Source organism: Pongo pygmaeus, chromosome 1 (genome assembly GCF_028885625.2).
Source record: "Pongo pygmaeus isolate AG05252 chromosome 1, NHGRI_mPonPyg2-v2.0_pri, whole genome shotgun sequence".
Classification (NCBI taxonomy): Eukaryota; Metazoa; Chordata; class Mammalia; order Primates; family Hominidae; genus Pongo; species Pongo pygmaeus.
In genome coordinates, this window is record NC_072373.2 from 100,985,160 (window position 1) to 100,998,456 (window position 13,297).

Here is a 13,297-nt window from a genome sequence, read left to right on the forward strand (position 1 = left end):
CAGATGTGGAAATGGTGGCTGAGGGAGGTCAAGTAATTTTGCTTGAAAAACACACCATTACCTACATTAGTTCAGAGCAGAACAGATACACCAGCACAGTCTCCTTACTGCTCTTATAGTGCTCTTTGTATTCTGACAAGCAGTTACAGGGCTTATGCTGGGACCTAGCATCACAGCCAGTACAGAAGCTTCCTAGGTGATGGTGAGACTAATGTCCTATACCTAATTGGAAGCATGGGAACCCTTCTTTGTCGTGTCTCTGATATACTGAAGATTTCTATAATGGAGTTTTACTCTCTCAACTTGGGAGTGACAAGGCATTCCCAGAGAAGAACTTTCTTCTGCTCAAAGCAGAAGCCTTCCCATCCAACAACTGACACACAAAAATCAGGAATAGCAGAGGGAACATTGAGGTTTCCAAAAGAGGACATCAATTTTCTTGCCAATATCCCTTCTTCTAATGTAAGAATGAATGTAAGAATGAAGAATTCTATCTACTCTGTCAATGGGTCCCCTCTTACCTGGAGTCATTTTCCTGGAGGGAAAGACGGTCCTCCCTGAAATGCAAGAACTCTTGCCGCTTCTTCCTCAAGTCTTCCAAAAGCTGCTGCCTTTCCACCTTCTGGTGGTCCAGCTCCTTTTCCAGCTCTTGAAGGTGGGATCGAGAGGACAGCAGAGCCTCCCTCAGGCTTTCTGTTTCCTGGGAGTGCTCTGGTGAGAGGAACATGGATGATTGATTTATTATCATGGGGTCAGACCTCAGCAGGAAGATGACCCCAAGCACATCTGCCCTGACAAACAGCTAAGGAGCAGGGAAGGAAGGCCTTATGTTGGTGGGGAAGATCATGCTGGCTCAACATCCCCCACAGCCTGGAGAATGGTGCATCTCTCTCTTTGCAAAACCTTTCATCCCACTTGATCTCTCCTACCTTGCTCTTAGAGAAATTCTGGTTTCTAATGTTCACCATTTTCCAAGTGCTCACATACCATCTGTTCAATAATCCATTCTTGAATTTTGACAAAGATCAACATCAAGATTTCTTTTTGGAATATATCATTTTCATTATTTTGAAAACTGGGATATTTGTTCTTTTTTGAGCTTGCAGCACTTCTCTGATCTTCACAAGTTGTCAAAGATTATTGAAGAGACTCTAAAAATACAGCTGCAGGCTCAGTAAGTCCTCTTGGGAAAGATTCACCTGAGCCTGACAAATTGTACCCATTTAAATCTCTTACTGTCTTCTCACCTGTGGGGTCTCTTCTATTCTCTCCAAGCATGCAATGGTAGCTTAGTAGTTCTGCCCTCTTTCTTATCTGTTAACTTTTGTTATCGTCCCCCAGCAGTGATCTTTCCTTTCAAATTTTCTTGCTAATATAGAAATCAATTAATTTAATTAATTAATTAATTTAGGTGGCTAATTTAGAAATATCTCTTGGTGGCTTTTTCCTTTTCTGCAAGCATTCCTTCATTCTGCGCTTAATCCTTTTGGTTACTACTCTCAGTCTTTTTATGGTGGTTCAATGAATATTTGTGAATAAAAATACTTTGTTATCGATAATACATTGATCTGATCAAGTAGACGGACACCAAGGTCAGCTGTCTCCCAGCCACACAAGAAATGATGCCCACCTGTGAGTGCCCCCTGGCTAGGGCTGGGAAAGTGCTGGGGGGCATTTGCTGGTGCCACTTGGCATGGAGTCATAGGAGTACTGATCAGAGAGGAGCCCTGAGTCTATGAGTGAGGGATGTGGTGAGGAGGCAGAGGGTTGGCAGAGCAGGGCCAGGAGCGACACACGCTGCTGCAATGAAGTCTGGAGAAACTTGAGAGGGAAGATAGGCATTTGCACTCCCTCCTTTATTGGTTCCAAATCAGTTGTGAGTAAAGGGAGGTAGAACAGATACCAGACTGGTATCCAGATTGATAGCTGGTGACTCTGGATATATGCAGGTGGGTTGTACAGAAATGATGGATTTCCTAGAGCTCTTCACTCCTGGGGACTAGGAGTCTGAGGGGCCCATAGTTGGGACATCTTAGAAAGCAGCCTTCTGTAGACTGAGAACAGCTGTGAGTTTGGGTTGGTCGATCTGAGTAGCTCTGTTATCCCTACCTTCTTCTATTTGTTTCTCCAGTTGGTGATTAGTGTGGCCAGGGAAGAAAGAAACTTAAGAGTGACCACAGTTTGTGGGTTTTGACCACGTACCTTTGGAAATATGACTCAGTTGGCCTGAAGTCTTCGATTTTCTTTCCTGAGGACTCTGTTCTCATTGCAGAGCTGAGGTATGGACTCCAGGCCCTGACTGTAGAAGTTAGAAGTGGATCCTGTCCCAGAAAGTACACATTCAGGTAACAGAAGCTTCCAAAAGTTTCCAATTCTTTATCTCTCAAAGATACTGCCCCAACCCAGCAGAAAACCCCAAGGACTCAAGGCCTGGCCCTGAATGAAGCATGGAGGGCTGGGTACATGTTTTCTGTGTGCCTCTTCTTAGTGGATTCTTTGCGTGCATCATCATGTGCCATAACTGCAATGGTGCAGGAGTCTCAATCTCCCTAAACAGCTGTTGCTATGGTATAGGCAGGATAAAAACATATGGAAAGACTGGCCTCCATGTGACAGTAGCTTGGAAGGAGAGTATAAGGAGAAAGGCCACCTCAGTAAAGTGGCCAGGGGTGGAGTTGGGAGGACCCTTACAGACCTGGCTCCACCACTTATCAATCACACAACAAAGGCACAGACAGCAGCAGGCAGTATATAAGCAGATTAAGTATGGGGTGAGAAGTCAGGTGACTCTGGGGACCAGACCTAGTTCTGCCTTAAAGAGAGTTACTCTCTAAACTCAGATATATTCAGAAAGTAGGGATAACGGTACTTGCCCACCTCCCTTGCTGGACTGTTTATAAGGAGCAAGTGAAGTAAAGAATATCTGTGAAGCTCTGCCTAAAGGTCCCTAAATAGAGCCAGAAACAGGAATGTTTGGGCCTCTCCTACTGCTTCAATGGGCAGTAGAGCTCAGCTGGTGTTCCAATTGCTCCCGTAGGTGGTCACTGATGCAGATGGATTCCTCCAGGTGCTGGCACAAGTTCTGGATTTCACCAAGATGCTCTTCCAGCAGGTCAGCCCCTGTAGCCAAACCAACAGGACATGGAGAGAGGTGGAGATGGAGAATCCTGGTTACTGATGGGTGCGGGGCTTAGCCAGGGGCCTTGCAGCAAGACCTGTAAATATCACTAGTCTTCTGCCAACTGTGTGCTTTCATATGGACACCCAAAGGAATGGTAGTTTTGTTTAAACAGTCAATGTGCTTTCAAACACATAACAGTCACTTGCTAAAAAATCTCCATGGGCCTCCTCCCACACAGGGGTCTTGTGAGAGTTCCACATGTTTTAGAAAAATAACTGAGGGCTCTGGACAAGACCTGCCTAGCAGCTGGAAAGGTATGGCCACCTCCTGGGTGTGACTATGAGATGATAGGTGAGACCTCACTCTACCTTTCTTCTTACTGACACATGAGTGAGCATTCTTTAGCAAGGAACAAAGCCCTTCCTCCCACCCTTAGAAAGAAGGCCTAAAGTAAAAGTATGTGATCTTACGCTCACCCTATGTGGTTAATGACTGACACTGAATGCTTCCCTGAAATCACTTTTAATATGGAAGATGAAAGAATAGCCTGGAAGGATCTAGAGATCTGAAGACAGATTAGACAGGGGATGACACCACCCCCCTCCCCCTGCCAAACAAAGGACAAAGATGCAGAAAAGTCAGAGGGATGCTTACATCAGATATTAACTGAACCATTTTGCTTTGGGCTCAGTCTTTTCCTGAAAATTATGATTGTCTTACTGTTGGAAATGAGTGGCATCCCAGCATTTATGAGCTTAGCTATACCTCTCCACTTGCTGTGACTGAATTTTGTTCACAGGATATATGTGCAGGGTTGGGGAGCTGCACCCTTGCATCCTTTCCTGTGACAACTCCTGACTGATGGAATAAAGTCCCATCTATGCCTGGCATTCTGGAGGGGTCTAAGAGAGTGGGCTGCAAAGAGGCCAGGCTGCAGAGAGACAGAAGGACATGAGTATGAGAGCACAAGAGGTGGCTCCCTGACTTTCCCATATCCCTACAGAGCTCTGAGGCCCTGGGCAGGAGAATGAAGAAATGTACATGGAAAGGACTGAGCCCTGATCCAGGTCTTGCATTTTATACTCCCCACTCTGTGAGCCAGGGATGGAGGAGGGATGAAACAGTCCTGCCTGGGTAGGAAAAGAGTAGACTCTGAATGAGACTTCTTTTCAAAGGCTGCCATCTCCACTTTGTGCTTTACCTGTGGGTTTGGAGTTAAGCTGGTACACAGAGGAGCCTGAGGTCCCCAGATACACTCCCTTTCTGAGGCCTCATCATGTCCCACTGGCCACTGCTGCCCTGGTATCCAGGCTCCAGGATTCTTCCCAGTTCTATGGTGCTTCTTGGAGAAGAGTCAGGCTGGCAGAGTTGAGGTAGTGGGAAGAGCCAGCTTCCAAGTCTTTGCTCAGCAATGTAGCTGTGGAAGCAGGAGGAATAGTGCTGGCATCTGGGCAGAAAGAAACATGAGTAAGAAGCAAACGGGGTGTCAGAAGGGAAGGATTTGCAAGGAAGTGTGTGATTACTAAGAATAGAGACTAAAAGGAGACCTGTGGAATGTCAGAGATCCCAGTTCACTGTGGTATACCAATTAGACTAAGGCTTGTAACCTAGAGGTTGTAATTCTCACTTTTTGTATTTCCTAGCAGGAGACACAAGAGGTAGAGAATAAAGTATCTTAAAGTCATCAGTATACACAATGGAAAAGTCCAGTGGCCCTGCTCCTGGCTTCTACTACAACCCTTCATGACAGACAACAAGGAAAGTTCTAAAAGTAGGATTCACTCCCACAGTTACAAGTTGTGAGTGCAATGGCATACAGGATTGAGCTTACCTGTGAACATGAATGTTTGTTTGTCTACATGTACTTGCCTTCCCCTGAAACTAACCAGTCAATATGTCAGTTCCACCTTGGAATTTTTCAGAAGAGAAAGGGGACATGAAGTCAAGCTGGATATGGTGGCTCTAATTCCTCCAGACTGAAGAACTCTTTGCTGAGGCTGGGGAAGGGCCTATGTAAGGCAAGTATTTATTTGGATCCCATCCAACTTGACTCAAAGAGCTGCAAAATGTCATCACTCCTGTCTAAAGAATCATTGAATACTTTTCCACAGAGGCATGTAGGACTTTCATTTCATAGGCTGGTACTTTCATGGACCTTTTGAAATCATAGGCCTTTCCCTTGAGCCCCTTCGTCTCCACTTCTCTGTAAAAAGAAGCCCAGCATAGAGGAGATAGGGAAAGAGGTGGGCAGAGATGCAATTTAGGAGAAAATTCAGAAGCCTGCTTTCTTTCAGGGATTATGAACATGGGCAACAGAATAGACAGGTAGCTCCCCCTAAGCAACAGGAGTGAGGTCATTGTTTCTTCCAACCAAGCCAAACTCCTCAGAGGGGTTAGTGTAATTGCCAGTTGCCAGCTTTTAGCCCCATTTGTAGCTGGTTCTCAAATTTTGGTACATATTGGAATCTCCTGAGAAAGTATGGAAACATATACTGATTCCTGGATTCCAGAGATTTTGCCATAATCAATATGGGATACATCTTGAATAATGGATGTTTTAAATGTATTCTAGGTGATTCTAATAGGCAGAAGTTTGAGAAGTCTTGTGATGAGTCTCTCCTCCAATTTGCAAAATACTAGATGTTCATCAGGATCACTTAGTTAAGGAAGAAGATTAAAAATTTAAGCAGCTACATTTTTGAAGGGATGCAACAAATACATGATTTCCTGCCTCTTTCAAACTGCCTTCAACCCCATCCAAACACAAGGCAAAGGAAGAAATCAGTGATTGTAGATAGTCAGCTTACTTTTTAATCAAGGCCATGTGAGGTTTTAAGTCTATCAGTAACAATGATCGGTATTCTCGTGTTCCAGTCCATTGGCCACACAATACACAGTACATGCTCTAAACCATGCAAAGATACCATACAGTCTTGCACAAGATTTTAACCCAGGGACCTGAGAGGCCACCATGCACCTCTGTCCACATGGAAAATTGGCTCAAAGCAAACAGTGAGCTTGGATAAGCAATGGTCCCTTGGAGAGGACCTTGACTTCAGGTGGAGAAAGAAAGGGCTACAATCTTCCTCATCTAGGCTGGGACCATTTGAACTCCAGTCAATGGCCTCAGACTTGATGTAATTCAAATTTAACTCAAAACAATAGACCCTTTTTCATGGACAGTGCTCTCCTTCCATCCTTCCCTTTGGGCAAAGACAAATGGACAAATGTGGATAGATAAAGGAAAAGGAGGCAAGGGGAAGAAATGGAAGCTAGAAAATACTCTTGCCATTTGTCTTGGGGCACATTTTTGCCCATCCATTGCTGGTGCCACAACTGCTAAAGTAACAAGTTTTAGGTCAGAAACACCAGCACCTCCTAGTGGTCTCTAAAGAGAGGGAAAAAGTTGTTGCAAGGATTCCCCAGAGTTTGATCAGCTGAGCTCAGCCCCATACTCTAAGCAGGATGATGACAAAGCCATCCTAAGTAGAAAAGGTATAACAGAAACATGAAACCTGGAGCAGAAGTCCAGATTCAAGCCCATCTCTCCCACTTACTAGTGACCTTGAACAAGTAACTTCACTTCCCTGAGCTTTAGAGTTCCCTGCACTAGACAAAGTATCCATTTGCTGGGTTGACAAAATAAATAGGCTAGGCTGGGTGCAGTGGCTCATGCCTGTAATCCCAGCACTTTTGGAAACTGAGGTGGGCTGATCACTTGAGCTCAGGAGCTCTAGACCAGTCTTGGCAACATGGCAAAACCCCATCTCTACAAAAAATACAAAAATTAGCCAGGTGTGGTGACACACACCTGTAATCCCAACTACTTGGGGGGCTGAGGTGGGAGAGTCGCTTGAGTCCAGGAGGTCGAGGCTGCAATGAGCCAAGATCATGCCACTGCACTTCAGTCTGGGTGACAAAGTGAGACCCTGTCTCAAAAAAAAAAATAAAAATAAAAAAGGAAGAAGGAAAGAAATAGGCTTGTCCACATGACATTTGGGGCTACAGGGAGGGGGATGCAAATTCTTGGCTGTTGTCTTGCATCACTAGAAACTGCTGGCATGGTGACCCTATCAGTCTCTGGCTCACCTAAGCTTCTTTACAGGCACAAAAAGTGCCTGACAAGTGAGTTTAAGTTCATTCAAACTGCTTTCTAACTGTTGTGCTTAAGGTGCTATGAGAGAGCAAATTCATGTGAAGGTTTGTCATTTTTTTCTAAGCTATCAGTGAACATCAGCACACTAAATTTATGATGAGCATCCAGCCTACAAATATATCAAAGCATTTTCTAAAAGATGACTGTCCACAGTCTACATAACTATATAAGGTCAATTATCTTTGGGAGTCAGAAGATAGGATTCACAGTCAGATGCCATAGCTGGCACTGTGGTTCTAAGCTGCCTATGTGTCACCTGTCCCAGGGCAGGGATGAACCCTGTGCAGTAGAAAAAGGGGCTCATCATTTCCTCTTCTGAATCCCTCTACCATTACCCTTTTTGCTCCAACCTAATGATGTTAGGAACTGAACTTGATTAACAGCATTTCACAGCAGAAAACTGTAATAGCCACACAAAGGAGCCCACTGAATGTGGCCATCTTTTTCTTGGCCACTTCATCCTGCATAGGCAAAGCATAACATCTCTCTCCCATCCCCTACCAATGAGTAGTCCACCAGTCTGTCAGGGATTCAGCATACTTGGTGGTATCCTACACTGTCTACAGTGTGAGAGCACCAGGTCTAGAGCCTCGTGAACATGTCTACCTGTTAACTGATGAGACACACACATCAGAGAAATAACAGGAAATGCATTTCCAAAAAATAAGCAAGCAGAGCTTTCCCTCAGTCTTCCCTTTGTAATATGTACCCATTTTGTTTTTTTAAACCCTGCCATCCAGCCCAATCCATGCAGAGCAACACAGTGTGGGGCTGCCATTCACAAGCACACAAATGCAGAAGTTCTCACTTTCTCCTAACTGCTTCTGCAGCTCCTGCTGAGCCTCAGCCAAGAAGACCACTGGTGTCTCACAGCAGCCAAGGAGTGGAGGGCCAGTGAGCTGAAAGGCAGGAAGCTGGATGGAGCTGAGGGCAATGGTGCCTGAGGAAGGCTAGTCAGCTTGGGTGTGGAGTGAAAATGCCTAGAAACAGAAAGTTAGGGAGAAAAGAGACACATCATCAAAATGAGAGAAAAGAATGAGCAAAAGATTGAGAACCAGACATCACCCTGCAGAGTGGCTATTACCTAGTGTGGTACAGGATGAGACAGCCAAGAGTGACCATTGCTACCAGAGAGGCTGGCCTGGCTGACCTTCTGTCTTCTTCCCTGCCGGGGCTATCCTGCATACAACCTCTGCGTTCATCTTGAAAGCAATTGGCTAAAGAAGGTAAGGTGGGATTATTGAGCCCCATGCCAGCAACCCTGGGCATGGATAACTCAGAGAGCCTGAATGCTCTCAAGGGCCCCTGGGGCTTTGCTCCCAGTGTGTATCAGTCCTTGGCCTTGGGACAAGACTCTTTCTCCACCTAGAACTCCTCTCTGATGGTATCAGGTCCCATCCTGAGTAGGAGAGAGATGAACAAAGGCTGTGGGGAAATTTTCATTACTAGTGCATGCAGTTCAGGACTCTGATGGAAACAAACTTCAGAATTCCAAATCAACATGTTCAATCACCAAATTAAAAATAGATGCCTTGGTAGAGTGGCTTAGACAAAATGGCTTGCATAACCTTCTGGGCATTTAAATCACATAGCAAAAACTCTTAATATATGTAGATTCTTTAGGCCTTCTGGATTCTGTCTAGGCCTTAATGTAGACTTACAGAATTATAAATTCTTGGAACAGGAAATTTGTATTAAAAAAGAAGTCTTCCCTGGTGATCTTTAGGCAGCCCACCTACAGACAGGTTTTTAGAAACCTTGTGGGGCCAAGTGCCATGCACAAGAACCAGTGGATCAGGATCTTTGCTCTGCTCCTGACTCTATAAGTTACCTCTGTCACCCTGGCCTCCATAGGCATGTACTTGCTGTGGGGTACAAGGTGAGCCATTGTGGGGAGAGTGAGAAGATCACGGCAGACTCTTTTTCCTTGGTGACGCTGTCGGATAGATCTTTAGAAGCCCTGTCAAGTTTCAATGTTTAAAATTTTTTCCTCTTCCCTAAAAGCAATTAAAGGGCAGGTAGCAAATGGAGGGGGGGCAGAAACCAAGGCTGACCCATAGAGAATGTCTGATGTAGAAGACAATGATTACATCCTAAAACAAAACCCAATGGTGCTGACACCATTTCAGATCAAAACTGCAAATACACTCAAATTGCCAGGTAACACAGCCCAGGCATTCTTTGAGGAGGCATTCTGATTTTTAAATCCTCCATTCTTCATCTTCTGCTCTGTTCGAACCCAAAACATTTAAGCAGATGTCTACAATTCTGGAAGCACAGCTTTTCTTCATGATTCTGGTCCAGCTGCTGCCCACTCTGGCCTAGAAACTTTGAAACCAGGCTTAGGAAGCTTTGGAACAGTTCCTCTTCCTTAAGATTTTGGTTGAATTGCCCTCAGGGAAATGAAGGCAGCAGAAAAAAGCATTGTGCTTTCTGGGAGCACCTCTACTCAAGTCAAACCTCACAACAAACCACACTGAAGGCAGCCAGCCAGCTATGGTAGGAGGTAGGAGGTGAAGACAAGGTTTGCCTTTTCCTTGCCATCCCTGGTACAGGGCTGTGAATGAGCAGTGTACCCTCTGGCAACTAAGCTGGTCTTGTAAATGAAATGCACCCTTTTAACTGCCCCCAAGATATGCACTATGTACATATCAAGGACTGCCAATCCATTCATACATCCATTAATGGTAATGTACTATGAACAGAACCTTGTCTGAGGCTGTTCTCAGTGTCCTTGGCTATGAAATAAGTAGCACTATCTCTTGGAGAGGATCTCCATGGAGATTTAATGGGTAACACATACAGTGGATCAGTAGGTGTGAATTTCTTTTCATCCTATGGCTGTTGTAATCCTGGGAGAAACATTTTTCCTCTTTGCTCCCAGGATAAAATGAGAGAAAACCAATAAAAATGTTTCTTTTTAAATGGTAAGCCAACTACTGGTCAAAGCTGGTGTGCGGATCAAAACCTCATGTGGATTACTTATTTTCTAAAATATTTTCTTAAATCAGACACAATTGGTGAATGAGGGTGGTTTCTTGATTCTGTCTAGGTTTTGATGCATTTAGGCCCCTAACAGTCCAAACCTCTGTCCTTGAAGAAAAATCAAACAGGCAGCAGAGAAAGAGGAGATGAAGCTTCTGTCCCATTGGCTGTTGCATACATGAATGGGCCTGGTTGGCCTCCTTGGGGGGATTCTGGGGAGTTGGCAAGCTGATGGGGTTGCTGCTGGATTCGGCCTTAACCCCCAGAGATGCACTGGTTGATGATGGTTTAGAAGACAATACAGCAGAATGACTCGAATGATGGATGGAATCTATAAAACCCATGAATGAAAGAAAATGTTTGATGTTCTACAGAGAACTGGAATCCTGGCCTTATATTTAGCCAGGGGTACCAGGGCTAGAGTCTTGCTTTCAGGGAAAGAACCAAGCACAAGCACGGTTAGCAGTGTTAATTTTCTTGCTTGCAGACAGATCCTATAGTGAGGTAAACCACCTTAGGGATGACAGTGGTGCTCTGAGCTCTGGAACATGAAAATGGCAATGCCAAAATTATCAGGCAAGACTAGCAGCATTTGTGGACACCCACATATATTTAGGGAACACTGCTCAGGAATAAGTAGCAAGATCATTGTAGGAGAGATGAAGGAGGTTTTCCATCTTAAAGAAGATCTATCTGACAGAGTCACTGAGGAAGAAGAGTCGGCTGTGATCTTCTCACTCTCCCCACAATGGTTCACCTTGTTCCCAACAGCATGTACATGCCCATGGAGGCCAGGGTGACAGAGGTAACTTGTAGAGTCAGAAGCAGAGCAAAGATCCTGATCCACTGGTTCTTGTGCATGGCACTTGGCCCCACAGCCATGCTCAGCCTGATACACACCATGGTGGAGCTATAAGGCCTGTTTCCTGAGGTCTCCACTCAGTCTAGACAAAGATGGTACCACCCGGAAAGTGGAGGCTACCTGAGTGAGTGGGAGAAGCTTTCTTCTCTTCATAGTGTGTGTACTCGCTGGCTGTGTCCATGTCAGAGCAGGCTTCCAGCTCATCAGACAGGAAAAAGGCGCTGCTGGGAGAGCAGTGGGAGTCAGACAAAGCATGGCTGCTGGAGGGTGTGAGGGACCGAGCATCCACCTTGGCCTGCAGGACTTCAATCACTTTCTCCTTCTCCTGCAGCTCCCTACTGAGCCTGGTGGGGAGAAGGGGGACAACAGGTAAAACCAAGTTCACCCAAACCAACCTGTCCTGACTGTGGCTCATAGGAAAATCCAAGTAAGCCAAGGGGACCATGCCTGCAGAGAATAATGGAAATAACCCACCTTTGCTTAGTGATGGAGCATAGGTGGGGTGTAGATGGAGAAAGAATAGCTACCCAGTGCTTTGGCCACATAATATGCTGAGGACAAGCAAAGACATAGCTAGCCCACCTTTTAAGGCACTGTTGCTTAAAGTATGATCCCTGGAACAGTTGCAGCCTGGGAACTGTTTGTTACCATCTCCAACAAGACAATTATAAAAATTGAAAGCAAGCATTGAGAAACGCAGAGCAAACCATTGTTCCAATATCCAAGAGCGTGATAAATGGAATCATGTAGTTAACTGAATTCAGACCATGTATGTTTCTATGATGGATTAGAAATAAAAACAAAACAAAAAATAGCACTGTGTCCTTCACTACAGATATTTTCAGAAGCATTTATGTAGTCTGAGACACAAGCATGACACAAAGAACCCCAACTAGTGGCTACAATGGACTCTGAGCCCATATTTCATTGATCATTATATGAAGCAACTCACTGAGAACTGGGTCCTGAGGCACTCCAGCCTCCTGGTGATCTACACCATCTAGGTCTCTTTCACCAGGTCCTGTTATATAATTCCTTTTTTCCCCAAGGGCAATTGAGTGACTATTAAACTAACTGTCAACCCAACTTGGGGCAGGCCAACTTCGCAAAAAGCTCATTCTACTTATTAAACATACAGCAGGAAAGTGGGACCCTTAGTGGGGCAGAAGACTCGTGAAACCTAGTTAGTTCACTTTTAGCTCAGACTGTTTTTAGGTTACTAAGCCTGGAGAATTAATGTGCCAATGTGATTAAACCAAAAGGGAAGAAAGAATTTAGTTAAAAACAACAGTGAGTTGTTCAATGAATGCATGAATTCAATACATTCAGCACTTTCCTTTATTCTCCTTGATTTGTGGAGTTGCCGCCACCCTTGACCCTTTGGGCCTCAGTCCCAATCTCTTTCCCAGATTACCCTCTGAATTACCTGAGGGCCAGTGGCTCAAGTCCAGCTTGATCTTTCTCACTTTTATGATCCTCTGCAAACCAAATTTAGAAAGAAACAATAAGAAATTAGGCTGGTCCCACTTCCCGCATTACAAACGCAGGAGCCTATCTGGAGACAGAGTAGTGAGCATTTCATATGTGCATCCAGAACAGTTATTCTGGGAGACCTCAGCTTGTGTCTCTAGAGAAGTGACCCCACTGTCCCTGACCTGCAGGTCACCGTCATGACTTCCTCTGCCCTAAATCAGGGTAAAACATTTAAAATGTCTTTTGTTCCATTAATCATGAGGCCCTTGCCCAGCTGCCCTGTGGGACACTCCAGCCTCCGTGTCCTGGTGCAGACTAGCTCCCCAATGCATATGCCCCACCACAGCTTTCATGCAGAGCCTGCACTGGTCTCTGAGGAGATGATAAGAAGCCCTGCCCCACCTCTGCATCTGCCACCAAGAGGTGGGCTAGGTGGCTCCCAAGTCTGATCCTACTTTACTCCTTTGGATATTCTCTGGAAATTCTGAGTAGAGGACCCCAATAATAACCAATGTAGCCCTTGAACTACTGCAGCCAGTGCCTAAACCATGTATAAAAGAGCATGGCACTTTATCCATATATGGAGTACCTTCACGTACACTGCCATGCCATAAATGGAGACACCACAAGGATAAGGCATTTAGCTGGTTGGTGGCAGCATCCAGGCTAGAGCTTGGGTCTTGCAATTATTAGTTCAGGG

At 45.1% G+C, this 13,297-nt stretch overlaps 1 pseudogene; it reads right to left on the minus strand.

Moving 5' to 3' along the window:
• LOC129028576 (myomegalin-like) overlaps nt 1-13,297 on the minus strand; it is a 55,220-nt pseudogene that overhangs the window by 28,956 nt on the left and 12,967 nt on the right.